This window comes from Phoxinus phoxinus (assembly GCF_949152265.1).
Source record: "Phoxinus phoxinus genome assembly, chromosome: 16".
In the NCBI taxonomy this organism is placed as follows: Eukaryota; Metazoa; Chordata; class Actinopteri; order Cypriniformes; family Leuciscidae; genus Phoxinus; species Phoxinus phoxinus.
This window is the reverse complement of record NC_136891.1, coordinates 21,664,283-21,685,381: the sequence shown is the minus strand read 5'-3', so window position 1 is coordinate 21,685,381 and position 21,099 is coordinate 21,664,283. Positions and strand designations below refer to the sequence as shown.

At 35.4% G+C, this 21,099-nt stretch overlaps 1 long non-coding RNA gene across 2 annotated transcripts; it reads right to left on the bottom strand.

The window, feature by feature from the left end:
- Nucleotides 1-10,427: 10,427 nt before the first annotated feature.
- On the bottom strand, nt 10,428-18,412 carry LOC306983382. 2 transcript variants are annotated; one of them, XR_013794348.1, is made up of 5 exons: nt 17,377-18,412; nt 17,043-17,155; nt 16,900-16,943; nt 16,195-16,258; nt 10,428-10,816 (listed from the first exon to the last, which is right to left on the bottom strand). It is a non-coding gene; the product is annotated as an uncharacterized lncRNA (long non-coding RNA). The 2 variants fall into 2 exon arrangements; XR_013794349.1 differs by lacking the exon at nt 10,428-10,816 and adding an exon at nt 15,005-15,101.
- Between the last annotated feature and the right edge of the window lie 2,687 nt (nt 18,413-21,099).

Sequence of the window (21,099 nt, the reverse complement as noted above, 5' to 3'; positions counted from 1 at the left end):
TGCGGTTGCTATAGGCTGAATAAGACTACAGAGGTTGTCGTGTACAATAACGTCATCAAACCGAACAGGTAAACTCATCTACTCACTAGTCTGCTTTTATAGCCTAGTGATGGTGACATTGAAGTCATGTGACTGTTGTGCAGTTCATATAGCATACGTTAGCTTTTGAATTTAGCCTACCTTAGCCTAGCCTAGCTTTTGACTTCTGACGATTGTTTTTACGATTAATTGTATCAAAATTCAATACAACTCAGTTATGTTAATTTGTGAAGATTATCACAATGAACAAAACGTGTAAGAACCACAAGCTTTTGTAAGGAAACCAAGATGATGCTAATGTTGGCCTACAAAAATACCTCATCCCTGCATCCATCTATAATTATTTGTGGTATTCAACATATTGGCACAAATGCTGTTGATTGAGCTTCCACATTATGGACTGCCCAATGCTACAGTGTTAAATTATGTATATTATTATTATTTTGAGCTCTTTAACCGTTCATTCTATAGAAGTTGCAGGTGTTAAGGACGAAGTTAGAATTTCACTAACAAAAACACGCTTTCAGGGTTGTAAAGAATGTTCTCATAACTTTCATTAACGTTCTTTAAAAGTTATGTAAATTATTGGACAAATCGTTATTAAAATAATGTTTATGGAATGTTCACATAATGTTATTAATAGTTAATATACTGTAGTAGGTTCTCATAATGTTGAGAAAAAACGTTCTTAGAATAACTTTATTGGAACATCCTTATAATGTTATTTTTATTTGCTGAATGTTTTCATAATATTATCATAAAACGTTCTGAGGACAACGTTCATTGAAACGTCCTTACAATGTTATTTGTACTTTAACATTCTCATGACATTCAGAGAAAATGTTCGTAGAACAACATTCTCGGAACGTCTTTATGATGTTATTAATATTTGAATGCTTTTGGAATGTTTGCGTAACAAAAATTGTGAGAACAATTTTAAAGAAACGTCATTAGAGTGTTATTTAGAGTCATTTTTTTGTATAGAGCTTTTCACAGTACACTGTGTTTCAAAGCAGCTTTACAGAAAATCATGATGTTATAATGTTTATAATTTCTTAAAATCTTCATGCCTTATTGACGCATTTAGCAGATTTCCAACTCAGGGAATGTTCTCAGAACTTTAGCTAACGTTCTGGCAAGGTTCTCTCAAAGTTATGAACAAACTTTCTTCCAGTAACATTAATAGAACATTTGTTCTATCTGGTCTTTAACAAAGTTCTCAAAACACTAGCACAAAAATGTTATTTATATATTGTTCATGGCAAATATTTTTGGGAATGGTTTAGTTGGACGTTCGTCTAACATTTTTTAGAATGTTTAAAAAACATCCAGAAATAACTTAATAGGAATGTTAGCAAAACATAGTTTACTGTGATAAAAAAAACTCTACTTTTCTAAACCAGAATACGATTTTGGTTGGGGATAAATGTACAAATTTACATTTCTCTAGCCTATAGTTATCAATAGAGAAACTGAAATTTTAAGCTAATTAGACCATTTGAGTTATCTATGAATCTGCCGTGTTAGCTATGATTTTTATTCATTAAGGTACTGTATCACACCATTAGCTTAGCAACATGCTAACATCAACCCTATAGTCCTTGGTCAGAGTGTACGCCATATTTAATTTTATGTGAATGTAAATGAAGCAGTGAGGGATAGACTTACCGCCTTTACAAAAACCTCGCCTTCCCCTAAAAACGTTTTTGGAAAGATGTTCATGAGCTGAACAATTGTCATTGATATTGTCTAGATAGAACAATCCTGTTGAGTCACTCACAAGGTTTCAACCAGACAACTAGGTTTGACTAGCTTTTAAAGTAAGCTAACACTTACTGTACGTTGTAAGTTTATATCTTCCTATTAAGCTACAATGTCACTGTAAAAGAAAACAGATCAAATCTACTAATTTAAACACTCTGAAAAGAATCAAATGGGGGCAGATCAAAACCAAGAGAAAGGACAAATCTGCGTCACTCATTGTCTAGCTTTTTCTTGCTGCTCTTGTCCTGTAAGGATTAGATTTCGGGAATGGGAATAAATAGGGATAATCTTCCGGCCACAAAAGAGAGGCTTCTCTTTCATGTGAGGTGAAATACTAGATCTCCTGGAGTCCAGCTGAAGCCCGAGGCACTGCAGATTCCCTCCCGACTACAGAAGAGTCTCGTAGATGATCCTCCACCTCACGTGTTGATTTCCCCTCTGGACAGTGACGGGAGCTGCAATTGAACAATGGGGATTGTTATATAACAAATGCAAATACCACAAAAACCATCCCCTGGAAAGAGCCAGTGACCTAAATACATAGGTACTGTCAGCTGATACTGCAGTAGGAAAGGCCCTAAGGATAGGACAAAATATAACTTTGCAAATAAGGATGACAGTGTGTTAGATACATCTAAACTGCTTTGATCACAAAGTTACTTAGTCATTTTAAAAGATTGTTTGATTTAAAAGCATGTTTTAAACTATTGTTGTTTCTTGGCGTTATGCAGAGAATCACTAGGGTGTTCTGGGCGATTGCTGAGTGGTTGCTTACATGACCTAAGTCAAAAGAGTGCAAGTCTCTAATTTGAGCTGATTTGAGGTAACAGACAGGATACAGAGTTGTATTTCAAATTTGAATTAAAGGAAGTCAAATTAAAATGATTAAAATACATTCACAGAACTTGTTAGAGTAGTTTGTGTAGATACATACATACAGGTGAAACTCGAAAAATTTTAATATCTTGCAAAAGTTCATTATATATATATATATATATAGATATTTCTAAGTATTGATTGATAACTTATAAACCTGTTATCATATGCACAACAAATGGGGTATTTAATTGCATTTCATTATATTTATTCGGTTAAACTGTTAGTTCACCCAAAAAAATGAAAACTCATTCACCCTCATCAAGACTTTTTACATCTTTGAAACACAATTGAATCAATTTTCTTATCATTTTTGCCCTTCCATTGAAAGTCAACGCAGCCAAAATCTGCATGCTTCAAAAAGTGCAAAATGACGTTGTAAAAGTAATCCATATGGATAGAGTGGTTTGATCTAAGGCTTCCTGGATTAAACTGGAAGCTCAAACGTGACATACAAGAACCGATGATGTTTGTTCTCGCATGTCAAGAAAGTACAGTTAAGCTTCTGTTTATCACATTTGATTGTGCGTTGTTCAATGTTTATATGTGGTCGTGCCTCTTCGGAAGTCTTGGATTAAACCGCTCAATATTTATTCAATAAAATATCTTCATGATTTTTTTAAAGTCTTCAATGAAGGGACAGTAATCTATATTTGTGTTCAAAGATGAATGAAAGTCTTGTGGGTTTGGAACGACATGAGGGTGATTATATTTGATGATGGAGTTTTAATTTTTTGGGTGTACTATCCTTTTAATATTACAAACCATGGTGGAAAAAACATGTAATATCCCAGACTGCTCTAATTTACCATAAAATCTTCAAATAGTTATCTCTGTGTAACAATGTAGTGGACATTTTGTGGTCATTGGTTTTGTTTATGACCTTTATTAAGCACAACTCTTCCCTTAAATTTGTTGCATTCAGGGTATGAAAGTATGTTTTCAGCTTACGTTTAATGAACACGTCATGGACCAAATGTAACAATGCTGTAAGCTAGAGAAAATAAATGGTACTGATTTCTTGTACCATGTGTCATTATCAACCAGAACATAGTGTTTAGGCACAGAATTACTTGTAGTCAGAGATTGTCGTGACTGATTGTTGTATTTGCATATGTTCACCTGGCAGATATTTTCTCACCAAAACACTGAGCTTAATGCAAAACAGATGAATGTAATACATTTCGTGATCCTCTAGATCTGTCTTTGTTTTTCCCTGGATTTCTGCAATTTAACAAGAGTTATAGGGTGTTTTTTTGTTGCTGTTCACGCAATGCTTTTGACACGCCAAGGCTCCTTTCGGCTGAGTTAGGTGGCTTTTTTCATTTGCACATGACATGACTATCTATCCTTCATTACATAAAACAACATGGTATGTTGTTACATTAGACTCTGAATCCGTCTTCCAGTATAGGGGTACAGTAGAAAATACTTGAATGGGGTTAGTTCATACAAAAATGAAAATGTAATTATTTACTCATCTTTCCAGAGGCCTGTTACATGAAGCTGGTTTCGTTTGCTACAAGATCAGTTTTAGATTAGTTTGCTGAAAACTCTGTTTTTTCGGGCTCAAGAACGTGGATTGGTTTTTAGATCGTTCCCCATGGGAACTGTTAGACGGCTAACCTGCTCTGGAGCTGGTTTTATTCTGGGTTAGAGATTGCAGACCAAAACTGGACCCACACAGCCATAGATATCATATATAAAGGCTAGATGTCTCGTCCGCGCTGCTGGCCAATGGAGGTCGACGTCCGCACACGGCGGCCATCTTGCCACAGGGGGCTCGCTCACTTGTAACATTGTGTTAATGGTGCATGTACTTTTTAAATAACCATAACTTGCTAAATTTTCTACCGATTTTCAAACGGGTTGGTTTGTTATAAACGTCAGAGATGTAGTTATGACACTGCATACTTATGAATAATTATAATATTATATATTTCAGCATCCAGAATTATAGCCATGTTAATAACGTTTGTAAGAAACCAAACCGTTTGTAAATCAGTCAAGATTTCAGCGAGATAAGAGTATTTGTGTTCGTGCAGATCACTCAACTTACATCAGATACCACAGAGCTCACCAGAAAGCTTCCCTGTGACAAAATGGCCGCCGGGTGATGCAGTTCGAGACTCGGCCTTAAGACATCTAGCCTTTATATGATATCTATGCACACAGCAACATAATGTCGGCCCACATCTGGTGCACATGTTTTTTCTGGTGACCAATCAGCTGCAAGCAGTGACATATACATCTAATGCAATAAAGCCACTCCCCCTGTATCTCTTGCTCCAAATTAAAGCTGTTTATACTGAAGAAATCGCCTGTTTTGCCTTCCATTTATTATATTATTCCTAGTTATTTACCAATGTTCGCTGCACGTCACGCTTCAGAGTTAATCACAAACTCTGGATCAAACCCTGAGTTGACAGAGATATTTTTTTACCAGGATGTTGATCCAGCATCAACAAAATATGTTGACCCAGTAACGCGTCTAACTCTAAACGTACTCTGAAACTCAGAGTTTGTTCAACTAGTTTCATGCAACAGGGCTCAAACCTGTGTGACTTTATTTCTACACAAAATATGGATTTTTGAAGGATTCCTTGCCCACTCAAATTTATATAGTCAATAAAATACTATGAAAATGGCATATGACTTGTATGCTTTCTTTTTTCTTTGCTTTCAGTCTTGAAGCTAAAGAATAGATCTAAATTGAAGTCATTATTCACTGACATTTTTGACATGAAAGTTCATGAGAGAAGCAATTGTTTGATTCAAGACCGAATGTTTCATGTAACTCATATCTTTTCAATAAATCCTTGATCCACTTCTCAAAACCGATTCATTTAGGAGTATCTGACTGACTGATCTGGTGGGTGCTTCCCAAATGCATCTTTCTGCGCCAACTATGGTTCTTCGCAAGTTCTGTCGTCACCAACATAGTTCATTGTAGCTACAAAAATAACAGAGCAAAACAACAGAGAACAAATTTTTAAAAAAGTACTCATCGGATGCCGTTCAAGTTTGCTCCGGCTGATAAACACCTTCGAACTGCCATTGGTTCATGGTGATGTTGTCATATGTAGATGTGGCTCTGGGGCTCTGCCTTCTTTAACATGGAAATCTTCTTCGGTTCAGTCCGTCACGGTTAGGCCTGACTAACAAGAACACACACTTTAAAATAGACATTGAAGGTGTCATAAAGTGATACTGACAATGTTTTTGTTTTTTTCACATTTAATACTGTAAAGATGTTTGCTTTAAAGTAATCTATTGCATAACATGCTATATAAATAAACGTGACTTGACTACAGTGCCAAATTGTGCAGAGTTTGTGCAAACATATCCTCATAACTATGATCAGATAGCGTGACGACTGTTTTTAGTGGACCTTCAAGACCAGTTTTATATTGAAAACAGTTGCCAGGACATTCTTATAAAGAACACTTCTTGAGTTTCACAAACAATATGAAAGAAACTCACATGGGTTTTGAATCAGAACAACATGAGGGTTAGTAAATATTACAGCATTTGGAGTGTGCCTTTAAAACAAACTAATATGCCAAATCTGAATTCATGCTTTGAATTGATTCATGGATGCATGAATCAAAATTGTTCCACAGTGTTGAGCTCCACATAATGAACAGGGTTTTTCAGGCCACATTTCATCACCCATGAACGTTATAGTAGCATAGTACTACTTTGTTTACTGTTCTCTCTCTACAGTATATCTATATATATATAAATAAATAAAAACGCCCACATCCTGGACCTCCATCCCCAATCTAACACTGAAGACGGCCTGCTCAGATTACATCTCTGAGAAATGCTTTAGTCACACCGACAAACGCCCGCACAACATTCCTGCAGCGTGACAATGCACACTCCTCCTACTCCCTCTCTTTCTCTGCAATTCACTCTTACTTTCACTCCTTTCAAATTAACCACTGTTGTCTTTTCCTGTCTTCCGTCTCAGTGAATAAGGTCCTTATCCATTTCCAGCTATATCGTGGGCTGTATTTAAGTCTTCCCTTGTGCTTAACACTTGTTTAAAGGGAATAATCCAATGCAGATAAACAGCTTTGCAAAGAAACACCCTTAAGCTTTGGCCTGAGTGTCAGTGAGTTCGTCTGAGACTCTTGTTTAGTAACATAAAACATCTTGGGATGTTTCATGAAGCTCAAATGTTGCTTTTTTAGTTTAGGAGACTTTGGGGGTGCGTTTTTTAGTTTTTATCTCACACTTGAGATCTTAGTTATGTTTGATTGAACTATTGAATTTGTTAAAGAAAGAAGATACTTTGAAAATGTTTGCTTGTTCATACGATGAAAGTCAATGGGGTTTTGGGCCAAAGACATTCTTCAAAAAAAAATCTTATTTTATGTTCCACAGAAGAAAGAAAGTCATGCAGGTTTGCGACAACATGAGGGTGAGTAAATTATCACAGATTTGTTCCTTAACTGTTCCTTTAAGTTAAAATCTGTGACTTTTGATAGCACATTTTGATATCTCAACAAATCAGAGCCAAGTTTGCAACATTTTTGAAAACTCTTCAGAAACGTCTCCATTTACGCTATACGGTGTCCTTTCTGTTTATCACACATGCCTGATTTCTTGCAGCTTTAACAAACATTTATGGCCTACACAAATCACACCAGATGTGTCTATCTGTTCCAGTTCCTTAAACCTCCCAGATGTAGTGGGGTCTCCCGACACAACAGTTTTGGCACTGTTTTTTGTACAAAAATGTTGTGTATGACAGCGACCTGGATTTTCTTGTGAAATTATGTCTTTTATCTCTTTTTTGTGTTACATAAAGCGATATATGAGCATAATAGTCATAAGTGCACAGAGCAGAATTCCACGATCAATCATATTTTAAAACACGAAGCCCTTATCTGGCCAAGGGCCTCTTGTGAAATAACATACCACAGTGTGTGAACCAAAATAAATCACCGCACTCCCTTTTCCCCTTGATTTGTTTTTTCTCTTTCGCTGTTTATTCCCTCTTTATCATACATGGGTATGTCTACAATATCAGCAATGAGATGCAACAAGTTGCAACATTCTGGCATAAAAAACACTATTGAGAATTAAACCAACTCATTTTCAATAACAAAACACATCATCAGTCTGGGGAAAACTACAGTTCCTGCCAAGGTCTCTGGGCTCTGGGTATACAAGGCAAAAAGTCCATATGACTGAATATTGATGAAGAAATAAAATGAGTGCAAAAAGAAATTTACTTTTTAACCCCTTCAATTAGGGGGCTTCCTATCCCAAATACTATCCCTCAACTTATTCGATTAGATCATGGAGCAAACAACCCTAAAGTCATACTGTAGGTTCGATTCCCAGAATTGGTTCAGAAGTTCAGTCAAATTTCTTGAATGCAAATTGATAAAAGCTTCTGCCAAATGTAAATATGACAGTAACTGAAAAAAACCCCAATTGAATTAATCACCCTGAACAAAGTTACAAATCATAATCAAGTATTTTGTCTCAAACATGCATGTGTAATAGGCTAATTGTCATTAGCTACATACATCTGCCAATAAATAAATAATATTAGGTATGCCTGTTCTACTGCTCGTTAACACAAATATGTATCCAATCACATGGCATCAACTGGCACAACAATCTCTAGGGTTTACAGAGAATGGTCAGAAAAAGTGTAATTTTCCATTGAGCAGCAGTTCTGGGTGAAAATGCTTTGAAAATGATGTCAGAGGTTAGAGGTGAACGGCCAGACTGGTTTGAGCTGATAGAAAGGAGGAAACACTAACTCAAATAACCACTCGGCCTGAAGAAGAGCATCTCTGAACAAACAACACGATAAACCTTGAAGCAGAAGAGCTACAGCAATAAAAGACACACCGGTGACACTCCTGTCAGCTTTAAGAACAGAAACTGAGGCTACAATTCACATGGACTAAAAAAAAATGGAAAAAAACGTTGCCTGGTCTGATGAGTCTCGATTTCTGCCGTGACAGAAATTTGTGATGCACAACATGAAAGCATGGATCCATCCTGGCTGTGGTGTAAATGGTGCAGGGGATATTTTTTTATTGGAACCCTTAGTACCAATTGAGCGTTGTTTAATGACGACGGATAACGAATAACGAATTTGCATCTCATCTTTTTCAGTGACGTGCTTACGCCCCCTTCTGGTTAAGGTTAAGGGGTGATGTTAGAGGTGAAACTTGGTGCTTAGTTTTTTTTTTTTTTTTTTTTTTTTTTTACAATCCAACAAATTCATACAAATTTGCTGCCAATTTGCAAACACAGAGACAAAAAAAAAAAAAAAAAAGTAGAGGCAAGATATGAGGAACAGCATTTGGCATTACAGGGAAAGCTAATGGTCACACATAAAACGTCACAGAAGAAAAACATTTGGACGGCAGCAACATTTCCTACAGAATGGAAAAGAAGAAGCTCAAACTGCTGATTATTTGAGTTGGCGGATGATTCAAATGGCTTTGAGAATTAACTACAGTACCTCACTGCAAACATGAACCCAATGGCACTATGATTGGAGCAGAGAAATCTGTTAAGAATAAGCATCAAATGATAAATCCCTCGTGCATAATAGATCACTAATACGCTAAAAACAACAACATGTGCATCATCAGGATGGAGCTGTTATGACGTTGACAATGAACTCATTGTACTGCCTTCATTAAAAGCTGAGGGAAACTGGTTCTGATTATTTTTAAAGACAAACAATGTTTTCGGGTGACTCACTATGAGTGAAGACAGGCATCCCAGCTAGAATTTTTTTGTTCTAAAACTGTTCTGAGAACATTATCTTGAAATGTTATAATAATGTTTTCAGCGGGTAGTTTTATTTTAGTTCCCAGAATGTTCTTGTAAAAGGTAGGAAAACATTCTCTAAAAACATTCTAAAAATGTTTAATGATAACATTGTTGGAACATTATTCCCTAATGTTCTTATAACATTTTTAGCGGGTAGTTTTATTTAAGTTCCCAGAATGTTCTCCTAAAAGGTAGGAAAACATTCTTTAAAAACATTCTAAAAATGTTTAATGATAACATTGTTGGAACATTATTCCCTAATGTTCTTATAACATTTTCATTGAGTAGTTTTATTAAAGTTCCCAGAATGTTCTCATAAAAGGTAGGATAACATTCTCTAAGAACACCCTAAAAATGTTTAATGATAACATTGTTGGAACATTATTCCCTAATGTTCTTATAACATTTTTAGCGGGTAGTTTTATTTAAGTTCCCAGAATGTTCTCCTAAAAGGTAGGATAACATTCTCTAAGAACACCCTAAAAATGTTTAATGATAACATTGTTGGAACATTATTCCCTAATGTTCTTATAACATTTTCATTAAGTTCCCAGAATGTTCTCCTAAAAGGTGGGATAACATTCTCTAAAAACATTCTAAAAATGTTTAATGATAACATTGTTGGAACATTATTCCCTAATGTTCTTATAACATTTTCATTGAGTAGTTTTATTAAAGTTCCCAGAATGTTCTCCTAAAAGGTAGGATAACATTCTCTAAGAACACTCTAAAAATGTTTTGTGATGACCTTCTATAAAGGTTTAATCATAACATTTTTAGAACATTATCCCTTTACATTCTCATAAAGTTTTTAGCAGGAAGTTTTATTTTTATTCTTAGAATGTTCTTCTAAAAGTTAGGATAACATTCTCTAAAAATACTCCTAAAAATACTACTTAACATTCTTATAACGTTTTTAGTGGGAAGTTTTATTTTTGTTCCCAAAATGTTCTCTTAAACATAAAAAATGCTTAGCAATAACATTGTTAAAACATACAATTTTATTAATCTCAAAAATAAAACACAAAAATCTAACAGGTTTATGAATGGCATCCACATAAATGATTAAAAGTTCTGCGTACAGTAGATGCCCAACATTACATGAAGAACTCCGTAAAGTCCAATGTGCAATCACACGTCTTGACTGCTGTTTGCTCAGAGCGCTCATCATCAGTCTTTGCTGGTTCTTGCAGAAAAATAATAGAGTCATCTGCATTAATAGGTGTTCTACTGTTCTTCTCTTCTTGTTTTTCAGCTGCTCTCCCAGTTAGCAGAATTGAGCTCCTTTCTCTGTGTGCATGGTAGAGTTTTTCCTCATAGCCTATAAAAGAAGATCATGCAACAGTGTAAACAGAAAGAATACAAATACATATTACATATTAAGAACACAAGCAATATTGACTTTAAAGGGATACTCTACCGTTTTTTCATATTAAACTATGTTATTCCCTTAACTAAGACGAGTTGATACATACCTCTCTCATCTCAGTGCGTGCACTTAATCGCTCTGGCGCGCCGCGACACTTCGATACCACAGTTCATTCAATATGGGCCAAGCAGAGAAGCTACCAAACACCTCCACGTTTTCCCTATTTAAATACAGTTACTCGAGTAGTGTAATTCAACCTAGGACGGTGACGCAAAACAAAACGTTGCGCTTTTCTAAGCGTGTAAAGTGGATAACTATATTGTATGGCGGAATACCATAGCAAGTGCTTGGGAGCACTTCGACTTGGCGCAGTAATATCTTCTGGGAGAGGGAGCGGAGGCTGGTGAGAGGATTTTTCACGAGTGAAGATATTACTGCGCCAAGTCGAAGTGCTCCCAAGCACTTGCTATGGTATTCCGCCATACAATATAGTTATCCACTTTACACGCTTAGAAAAGCGCAACGTTTTGTTTTGCGTCACCGTCCTAGGTTGAATTACACTACTCGAGTAACTGTATTTAAATAGGGAAAACGTGGAGGTGTTTGGTAGCTTCTCTGCTTGGCCCATATTGAATGAACTGTGGTATCGAAGTGTCGCGGCGCGCCAGAGCGATTAAGTGCACGCACTGAGACGAGAGAGGTATGTATCAACTCGTCTTAGTTAAGGGAATAACATAGTTTAATATGAAAAATTATGTAAAGATTAATTTATTTAAAAGTATAAATATAATACCTTATATCTATTTTGTAGATATGTTTATTTAAAACATATATTTAATCCATTATATACATGTTAATAACACAACTAGAGGCTAAATTATGTGAACAAACTACAAACTTGGCTTGAGAAGTGTGGACCTTGAACTCAGGTCGCCTTGAGCACAGCTGCAGCATGTCACAGCACTGCCCACGAGGCTTTTGCTCTGACGTAACAGCTCATTTTCATCAGATATACTGTCTATGGATTGTTACATTTCTTGCAGATTTCTGCTTGTTTTAAATCAGATACAGATAAAGTAGCACTGCATTTGAATGCATTGGCGATAGAACAATTTCTAGTGTGATTTAATCATACCTGTGTATCGTCTCTTTACTATTTTAGTTACTTCAAAAGCATAAAGAAATACTTCTGTTTCTACGCAGTTTCTTATTTAGAAATCACAGGACAGTGTTGACACTAACTTTCTGTGCTCCAGTAGGTTTCTGTGTGCGCACAATCTGCACGTTAAATGTGAGCTACTGTCTGTGCATATGAAAGCTTGTTTCCGGCATGGAATACAATTTTTTTTAAAGGTAATTGCGACTCACAACTCAAACTTTTTTTTCTCAGAAGTGCGAGATAAACTCACAATTGGCTGTTTGAAAGTCAGAATCACAGGATAAATTAGTAAAACCTGAGAAAAAAAAAGCAATTCTGGCTTCTTTTTTTTTTTTGCTGTCTTTTCTCAGAATTGTGAGATATAAAGGTACAATTGCAAGTTATCAAGTCCAATAGGCCCTTATCTCATTTCCTGGTTTTGGAACATTCAAAATCGCCAAGCAGTGCACTCACTTCCGGTGGTTACTTAGTTACACCTTTAGATGAAAAGTAGGTCAGTAAACTTAAATAAAATCGCGATATAGACCAGTGTCTGTCAATATTAAACCGCATAAAGACCATTTAAATAGGAATCGTGCATGTTCTGTGTCTCTGTGAATGAATGGCACAGACGCGCTGTTTCATTTACCACACACACACTGAGGCACGCATAACGCTTGCGATGTTTTTAGCCTATATGAGGACATTAATGCACTTCATCAATACAGCCGCTCTGAGAGTCACTTCAGCAGCATTTTAGCTTCATTTGAGAAAAACGATCATCATATCATAAAACACAGAGAGACTCAAAGGTCTACACGGCAATCCGTCAAAATAAAAGTTTGGTCTAACCTTTGAAGAAAGTTTTGCTTAAATCTTTACATTTTAAATAATTGGTTATAGCAATTTAATTAAACCATTAAAATGGAATCAAGAAAACAAAACAAAAAATAACTTTTGGGAGATGCGAGAGCGAAGTAGTCCAGTGATAATTAAAAGACAGCCATGGTTAATGCAATTTGCAAAACTTGCAATTTGCCCTTTATTTACTGTTGCTATGTCCAACAAGCCATGGTGCTCTCACGCCACACATCATGTTGTCATGCAATGAAAAATACATTGCGGATCAAAGAAAAAACGCTGAAACGTCTAAACGCCGAGACAAGACAGAGCAGGTTACTTTTTATATGAAACAAAGTCTCAATGTTTAATTTGTATAATTTTTGTAAAAAAAGATTTTTTTGTAAAAATAGAATGTAAAAAATAAATACCTGTCAATCACAGGGTGTATACAGTAATAAACAAGTTAAATTTAAGACTTTTTAAGACTTTTTAATACCACATCTAAATAAAATTTAAGACCAAACTTATGATGGAAATACATATCAAAAGTGTAAATATACAGTAATCTTTCCAAGTAAACACACTGATGTTTGTTCAAAATGAACATTATGGTAACATGACAATCAGTTGAGTTTAAGAACATTTAGAAATGTGTGTAATGCAAAAAGATAACACAAAAATGTCATTGCGGTCCAAAATTATATTTATTATTACAATATTTTCAGAACATTTAGGTCCCATGAACAAATGCTACAATCAAGTAAATGTGAATAAATGTGTGTGTGCGTGTATCAGGGTGTATACTGTAATAAACAAGTTAAATTTAAGACTTTTTTTGCCTTAACGTGAGTTTGGTGTTTTTTGCTTTGCACATGCTATTCCACCGCTCTGATCCCCATTGTCCCAAGTTGAAAATTCTTCCGACCAGTGTTGTTTTTGGCAGCCCTTTTAGTTTTAGTCTTGGTCTTTTTGACGAAAATGCTTTTTAGTTTTAGTCACATTTTAGTCACTTATAAACTTGATAGTTTTAGTCAAGTTTTAGTCGACGAAAACACAAAAAGGTTTTAGTCAATTTTAGTTTAAAAAAAAAGAAAGAAAAAAAGTAGGCTAGTCTTTAATAAATTAATTTAGGTTAAAAAGTATTGGAAATGGGCTTAGGTTTGATGGGTTTCAGCAAGTTGCAATTCATAAAACAACAGCTAACCTTAAAACCTTTGCATAATAAACTAGACTTTCTGAATAATTCGATTGGTTGGGTCATAACATGCGCTTCGCGAGGCACACACGCACACTAGCACACACACGCAAGGTCTCTCGCTCCCTTTCTCTGCTGTGCGCGCGCTACACATGCGCGCTCTTGCTCGCTCTATCTAGATTTCGAGAGATTCAGATTTGCGGGCAATTCTGAAATTATCGTACATTATGGGATTTTTTTCATTATTGATCGTACATCGTTCAACAACGATTAGAATGAGGCATTGCTGATACTTTTTTTTTTAGCTCAAAACAGACCGATTTCACGCAAAATAGGCAGAAATGACATGCATTGTGAACGTCAGACTTATAATCATTTTCGTTCCATCTCGTCTCGTCAACGAAAACTCGAAAACGTCTCGTCATGTTTTAGTCACCTTAGAGCCATTTTTAGCTAGTCATCGTAACGTTATCGTCATAAAAAAAGGTGCGTCAACGAAATAATTGCGTTATCGTCATCGTTGACGAAAACAACATTGCTTCCGACACACAACGCAGTATGCTTCGTAAGCATTTCCAGGTACTGACCTTAACCAAGAATACTCGTTCTTTTCAAGCCAATTTTTATTGAACTTGCATTTCCCCATGTTGCTAGCAATATTAGCTACCTACTGTATCAACCGTTGCTGTAGAGGCTACACTCGCTAACGTAATCAAAAGCTGAGCAGTACGCTCTGTTACTATGGTTACGTTCTGAACTAACCATAAACAATGCAGCGCATAGACTACCGGGAAGAAATATATTTGGCTGAACAGATTGACTGCATTTTCGCGGTGACATGAGAAAAAATATTTAAGACCCATCAAATCTGAAAATAAGACAAAATAATACTTTTTAAGGCCTTATTTTCAGGAAATGTAATATAAGACTTTTTAAGACTTTTTAAGGACCCGCGGCCACCCTGAATCAAACTCCCTCGAAGGGTGAATTCTGAGGGGAGTAAAAAAGCCAGCTCACAATTCTGATATTTTCTTGCAATTGTGTGTTCCTGCCTCACAATTCTGAGAAAAAAAAGAGAAAAAAACCCTGTAATTTTACTGATGGAAACAGACAGTAAAAAAGTGGACTTTAAAGATTTCTTATTCTGTAGCTCCCTGTGGGATTTTTTTGATAAGTCCATAAAAATGCATCCATCCATGATAAAAGCACTCCACACATCTCTGGTAGGTTAATCAAGGCGAAAGGTGAAGCGAAGTGATGCGTTCGAGTAAGAAACATATCCATATTTTAGGGCTGAAAACATAGTCCTACAAAGCTATTATTACAAGAGCATGTAATCAGAGCAGGTAATTTTACCATTGTTGCCAGCATGACTATACCAGCTCAGTAGTGCTATTTCACAGAAGACTACTACTGAGAAATTTCACGTTACTTGACTTTGCTTTTCCAGTGCGTGATCGGTACATGATTGGAGTGTTTGGGCCGTTAACGACAGAGCAGAACGCGCAGCGCAAACACGGAGCAGAACATTGAGCAAAGAGCTCAATGTTGTGTGACACAACATTGTGTGTGTGTCAGTGCGACACACACACACGGAATGGAGAGCGCGGCGCGGAAAAGACCCGCTCATGAAAGCTGCGCGAGAATGAAACCTGATCTCCGAACACGGAGGGGCGGGATGGCATATTTTCAGCCTTTTCCGCAACAGGAAGTCATTAAAACGAGGCAAAAAAAGTGCTGCGTTAATTGCGTTATTTTTTTAAACGCGTTAAGCATCTAAAATTAACGCGTCGATTTCCCCAGCCCTACCATAAATCTTTATCAACTTAAATAACTAGCTTCCGGCAGACAGCCATATGCAAGTCAAATTACGCCCAAAGAGTAACTCTTGTCAATGTACGACGTAGGAGTAGCATAAGCTTTGACGGCTCTCGCGGTTCAAACTAACAGGGCTAGGCAATAAATTCAAGCTCCTCCCACATTTCTCTTTATATGATTCTCTTTAATGATAATTTTTCTAAAAATCTCCGTGGAAAGAAAGTCAGATATACATCTGGGATGGCACGAGGGAGAAAAAAAGAGATCATTTATATTTTGGAGTGCATTGTGCCTTTAAAATTGACTACGGTTTTATAAACTGCAGTGGATACTTACTAGTGATGGACTTGTTTCTTGTTGGTGCCTGTTCTGCTCCGTAAACATTGTTCCCATGCTTGATCTTAAGAAAATGTAAAAAGTGTGTTAATGTGTGTTAACAGACTATTGATCTGGGTCACAGGACCATTTTTTATGTGTTCCCAAAGTGTTATATCTGGAGAACCCTTACTAACATTAACCATGGTTTTGCTACACTAACTAAATGGTAATAAATTATTGTAATCAATCCACCATAAAAACATGGTTTCTACACTTTTACTATAATAAAAACCATGGTTAATTTAGCAAAGGACCCTAGGAACATGTCCTAAAAAGAACAGCTCATCCAAGAGTTCTCTCGTTATTTAAGGCTACTCCATGATGTTCCAAAACTGTATGAATTTATTTTGTATAACCTTAATTAAGATATCTTGAGAAATGCATTCACTTTTCTTTTTTTTTCTTTTTATAAAATGTGTTCCAATGTTTTGGGTTCCAGTGTTGTTTTATTCCCAACATTCTTGTGTTTCACAGAAGTAAGTCATACAGGTTTGAAAATAATTTCATTTTGAAAGGACATTTATGTTTGGGTCAGCTAGGCCCGTAAACTCATATCAAGAAGACAGGTAAAATACTGTCTGGAGGGTTTGGACCAGTGTGCCTTTGAGCATAGTTTATATGTTCTGCCTCTATTTCACGTGTATTTTACTATGACATACTCACCAACTGAAGATCGTGTGGCTGGATAATATTTATTCTCAAAATTCCTGGATATGAGGGAAACACAGACATACAGCAATATTATTAGCTATTTGTATTTACTTACTAAAAGAGACATTTGCAAAAGCGTGCAAAATTTTACTCACCAGCTCAAAACATATTATGATGACACATTTTGACGGATCGGTAACGTTAGGCCGATATCCCGCGATCAACAATATTCAAAAGCCTAACGTCTGCATGTGGTTCGAGTTCCTCTCTGTATAAAGACACAATGTTCTCAGTTCACTCATTGCAAAGCTCCTATGCTGAGTTTTATTTTATTTTTTTTTATCAAAAACTAAGTTAGCTGACAACACATAGCCTGAAACATTGACATAATATCGATATTGCTCTAATCGCATTTAACATTAGATTCTCAATTTAACACACTATATTTTGATAGCAGAATGTATTTTTATATAAAATAAAGTTATTTACCTTCCGCAGATTGCATTGCAATATGTCCGTTACACACGTTGTTAAAATTCGTTGTCCATTTACATCCCGCAACTCGCTCAAAATACAAATGTAACTTGTTAACCGCACGATGCAAAATAATCCATGTTTTAAACAATGTAAAAGCCACAGAACCGAAGGAGGCCTACTGAAGATCCCGAGCAGCACACACACACACACACACACACACACACTCACTCGCTCGCTCACTCACTCCAACAGACGAATATTCAAACTTGACCTGTAAAAGGCGCGCATAGCTGCCATTGGCCAGATTCCTGGATGACAGTCTGAATAACCAATCATGCTCAAAACAACTCGAAGAGACAGCCAATAATGTGGTAACATTGCAATTACAGGAAAAGATGACATGTTTTAAAAGAAAGAATATGAAAAAAATGTACACGTGCTATTTATTTAGTTGTATTTGTAAGCTGGCTTTTATATTTAATCAATTGGTTAAATGGTGTCTTCATTGCAGTGCATGATAAAAAAATTACAATAACATACAAATAACATATAAATAATAATAATAATAAATAACATAAATAATATATACCATATATAACAACATATATTTACCACTGCTCTGCCAAACAGCAATTTAAAAGAGCAAACATATTATATATTAAACAGAGCAAACATTGCATATGTAGGCTATTCATATACAATTCTGTATACCTACATGAAAAACTAATGGATTGGTATCATGGTGACATTAGAGTGACCCATAATGATCCTTTTGCACTTTAACAAAATATTGACCTTTCCTTAGAAACACTCTTATGCCTAATAATGTCAACTTGCTTTTCACCCTGTGTGGCACTGTTACACAACCTGTTGGTTTAGGGTTAATCCTCTGTCCAACGCAACACTTTGCTAACATTGGCATAATTCTATACAAGTTGCAACATTTTCACAGGCAAGGTTTAAGCCTAGTCCAGACTAAAATGCACGTTTGAGCTGTTTTACCTGAAAGCAACTTGCACTGACATATATTAAAATGTGTCAGTGCCATTGTTTTGTCTCAAGATGCACACCAGTAATGTTCATTTTTTTCTTTCTAAGGCACATTTTTAAAAGCTAATTAAATGCACTAAGGCCTAATCCTGGCTTAATCTAAACTCTGTGAAACCGGGTCTGGGTTAGAAATTAAGGGTTAAGGTTAACCCTAACTCTATCCCTAACCCTTGTCTACAGACTTTTATTTAACAGCATAGATAGACTTCAAGATGTTGACTGCAGTGGTTAGGCCTTTAGCGTTGATACATGATGAATAACTTCTCTCTGTGACAGTCTAATGTATTTTAGGAAAGAGTGTTTGTATGGATTGTCCCTAATTAAGCTAGAGCTATTGGTGCATTCAAGTCATGTCATAAAGATCATATTTACAAGTTGAACGCCAACACAATGATGAGAATATGAGGAAGCTCAGGATTTTCTTTAACCCCAATCTTGAAGAGTTAGGGGTGTGTCAGAGAGAAACATTGTGGGATACCACTATACAGATATTCAGCAGTGACAATGAAGTAAGCTAATGCTTGCACAAAATATGATAGCATTATAATATAACAATATAATATGTGATGATAAAGTTTACAGTGGCTTCATTAATTTAAAACATTAAAAACATTTGTAAAACCTCATGAATACAAACTTCCCAGGAGGACTTAAAAGCACCATATGTTCCATCGTGAACCCCGTTTGCCTGCTGTCTGACCAGCAAGCTCAATTTAACAATAATTGTGTAGTTTAATTACTAAATGTTACATTTAAAATGTTCTAATTGTGTTAACAAGTCGCATTACAAGAACGTTTTATAAAAAACACTCATCATCTCAGGTCTCAGTGATATCCTCAAAACATTTTACAAACGTTGATTTGATAATGTTATTATCTATGTTATTATGGAACATTGTGCCAATGTTTTACTGAGAATATTATATAATCTGTTATCTCAACAACATCCTCAAAACATCCTCAAAATGTTACATTTGAAATGTTCTAATTGTGTTAACTCGTCACATTAGAAGAACGTTTTAAAAAGAACATTCAACATCTCATCTCTCAATGATATCCTCAAAACATTTTCCTAATGTGACAGAGAGAACGTTCTTCTTTTGTTATCATGAAACATTGGGACAATGTTATATTGAGACCATTGTACAAACTTTAACTTTAACAACATTCCCAAAATATGCTCAAAATGTTCCAAGTAAAATGTTCTAATTGTGTTAACTCGTCACATTAGAAGAACGTTTTATAAAGAACATTCAACATCTCATCTCTCAATGATATCCTCAAAACATTTTCCTAATGTGACAGAGAGAACGTTCTTCTTTTGTTTTTATGAAACATTGGGACAATGTTATATTGAGACCATTGTACAAACTTTAACTTTAACAACATCCTCAAAACATCCTCAAAATGTTACATTTGAAATGTTCTAATTGTGTTAACTCGTCACATTAGAAGAACGTTTTAAAAAGAACATTCAACATCTCATCTCTCAATGATATCCTCAAAACATTTTCCTAATGTGACAGAGAGAACGTTCTTCTTTTGTTATCATGAAACATTGGGACAATGTTATATTGAGACCATTGTACAAACTTTAACTTTAACAACATTCCCAAAATATGCTCAAAATGTTGCAAGTAAAATGTTATTCTTTTGTTATCATGAAACATTGGGACAATGTTATATTGAGATCATTGTACAAACTTTAACTTTAATAACATTCCCAAAATATGCTCAAAATGTTCCAAGTAAAATGTTCTAATTGTGTTAACTCGTCACATTAGAAGAACGTTTTATAAAGAACATTCAACATCTCATCTCTCAATGATATCCTCAAAACATGTTCCTAATGTGACAGAGAGAACGTTCTTCTTTTGTTATCATGAAACATTGGGACAATGTTATATTGAGATCATTGTACAAACTTTAACTTTAACAACATCCTCAAAACATCCTCAAAATGTTACATTTGAAATGTTCTAATTGTGTTAACTCGTCACATTAGAAGAACGTTTTATAAAGAACATTCAACATCTCATCTCTCAATGATATCCTCAAAACATTTTCCTAATGTGACAGAGAGAACGTTCTTCTTTTGTTATCATGAAACATTGGGACAATGTTATATTGAGATCATTGTACAAACTTTAACTTTAACAACATTCCCAAAATATGCTCAAAATGTTGCAAGTAAAATGTTCTTCTTTTGTTATCATGAAACATTGGGACAATGTTATATTGAGATCATTGTACAAACTTTAACTTTAATAACATTCCCAAAATATGCTCAAAATGTTCCAAGTAAAATGTTCTTCTTTTGTTATCATGAAACATTGGGACAATGTTATATTGAGACCATTGTACAAACTTTAACTTTAACAACATTCCCAAAATATGCTCAAAATGTTCCAAGTAAAATGTTCTAATTGTGTTAACTCGTCACATTAGAAGAACGTTTTATAAAGAACATTCAACATCTCATCTCTCAATGATATCCTCAAAACATTTTCCTAATGTGACAGAGAGAATGTTCTTCTTTTGTTTTTATGAAACATTGGGACACTGTTATATTGAGATCATTGTACAAACTTTAACTTTAACAACATTCCCAAAATATGCTCAAAATGTTCCAAGTAAAATGTTCTTCTTTTGTTATCATGAAACATTGGGACAATGTTATATTGA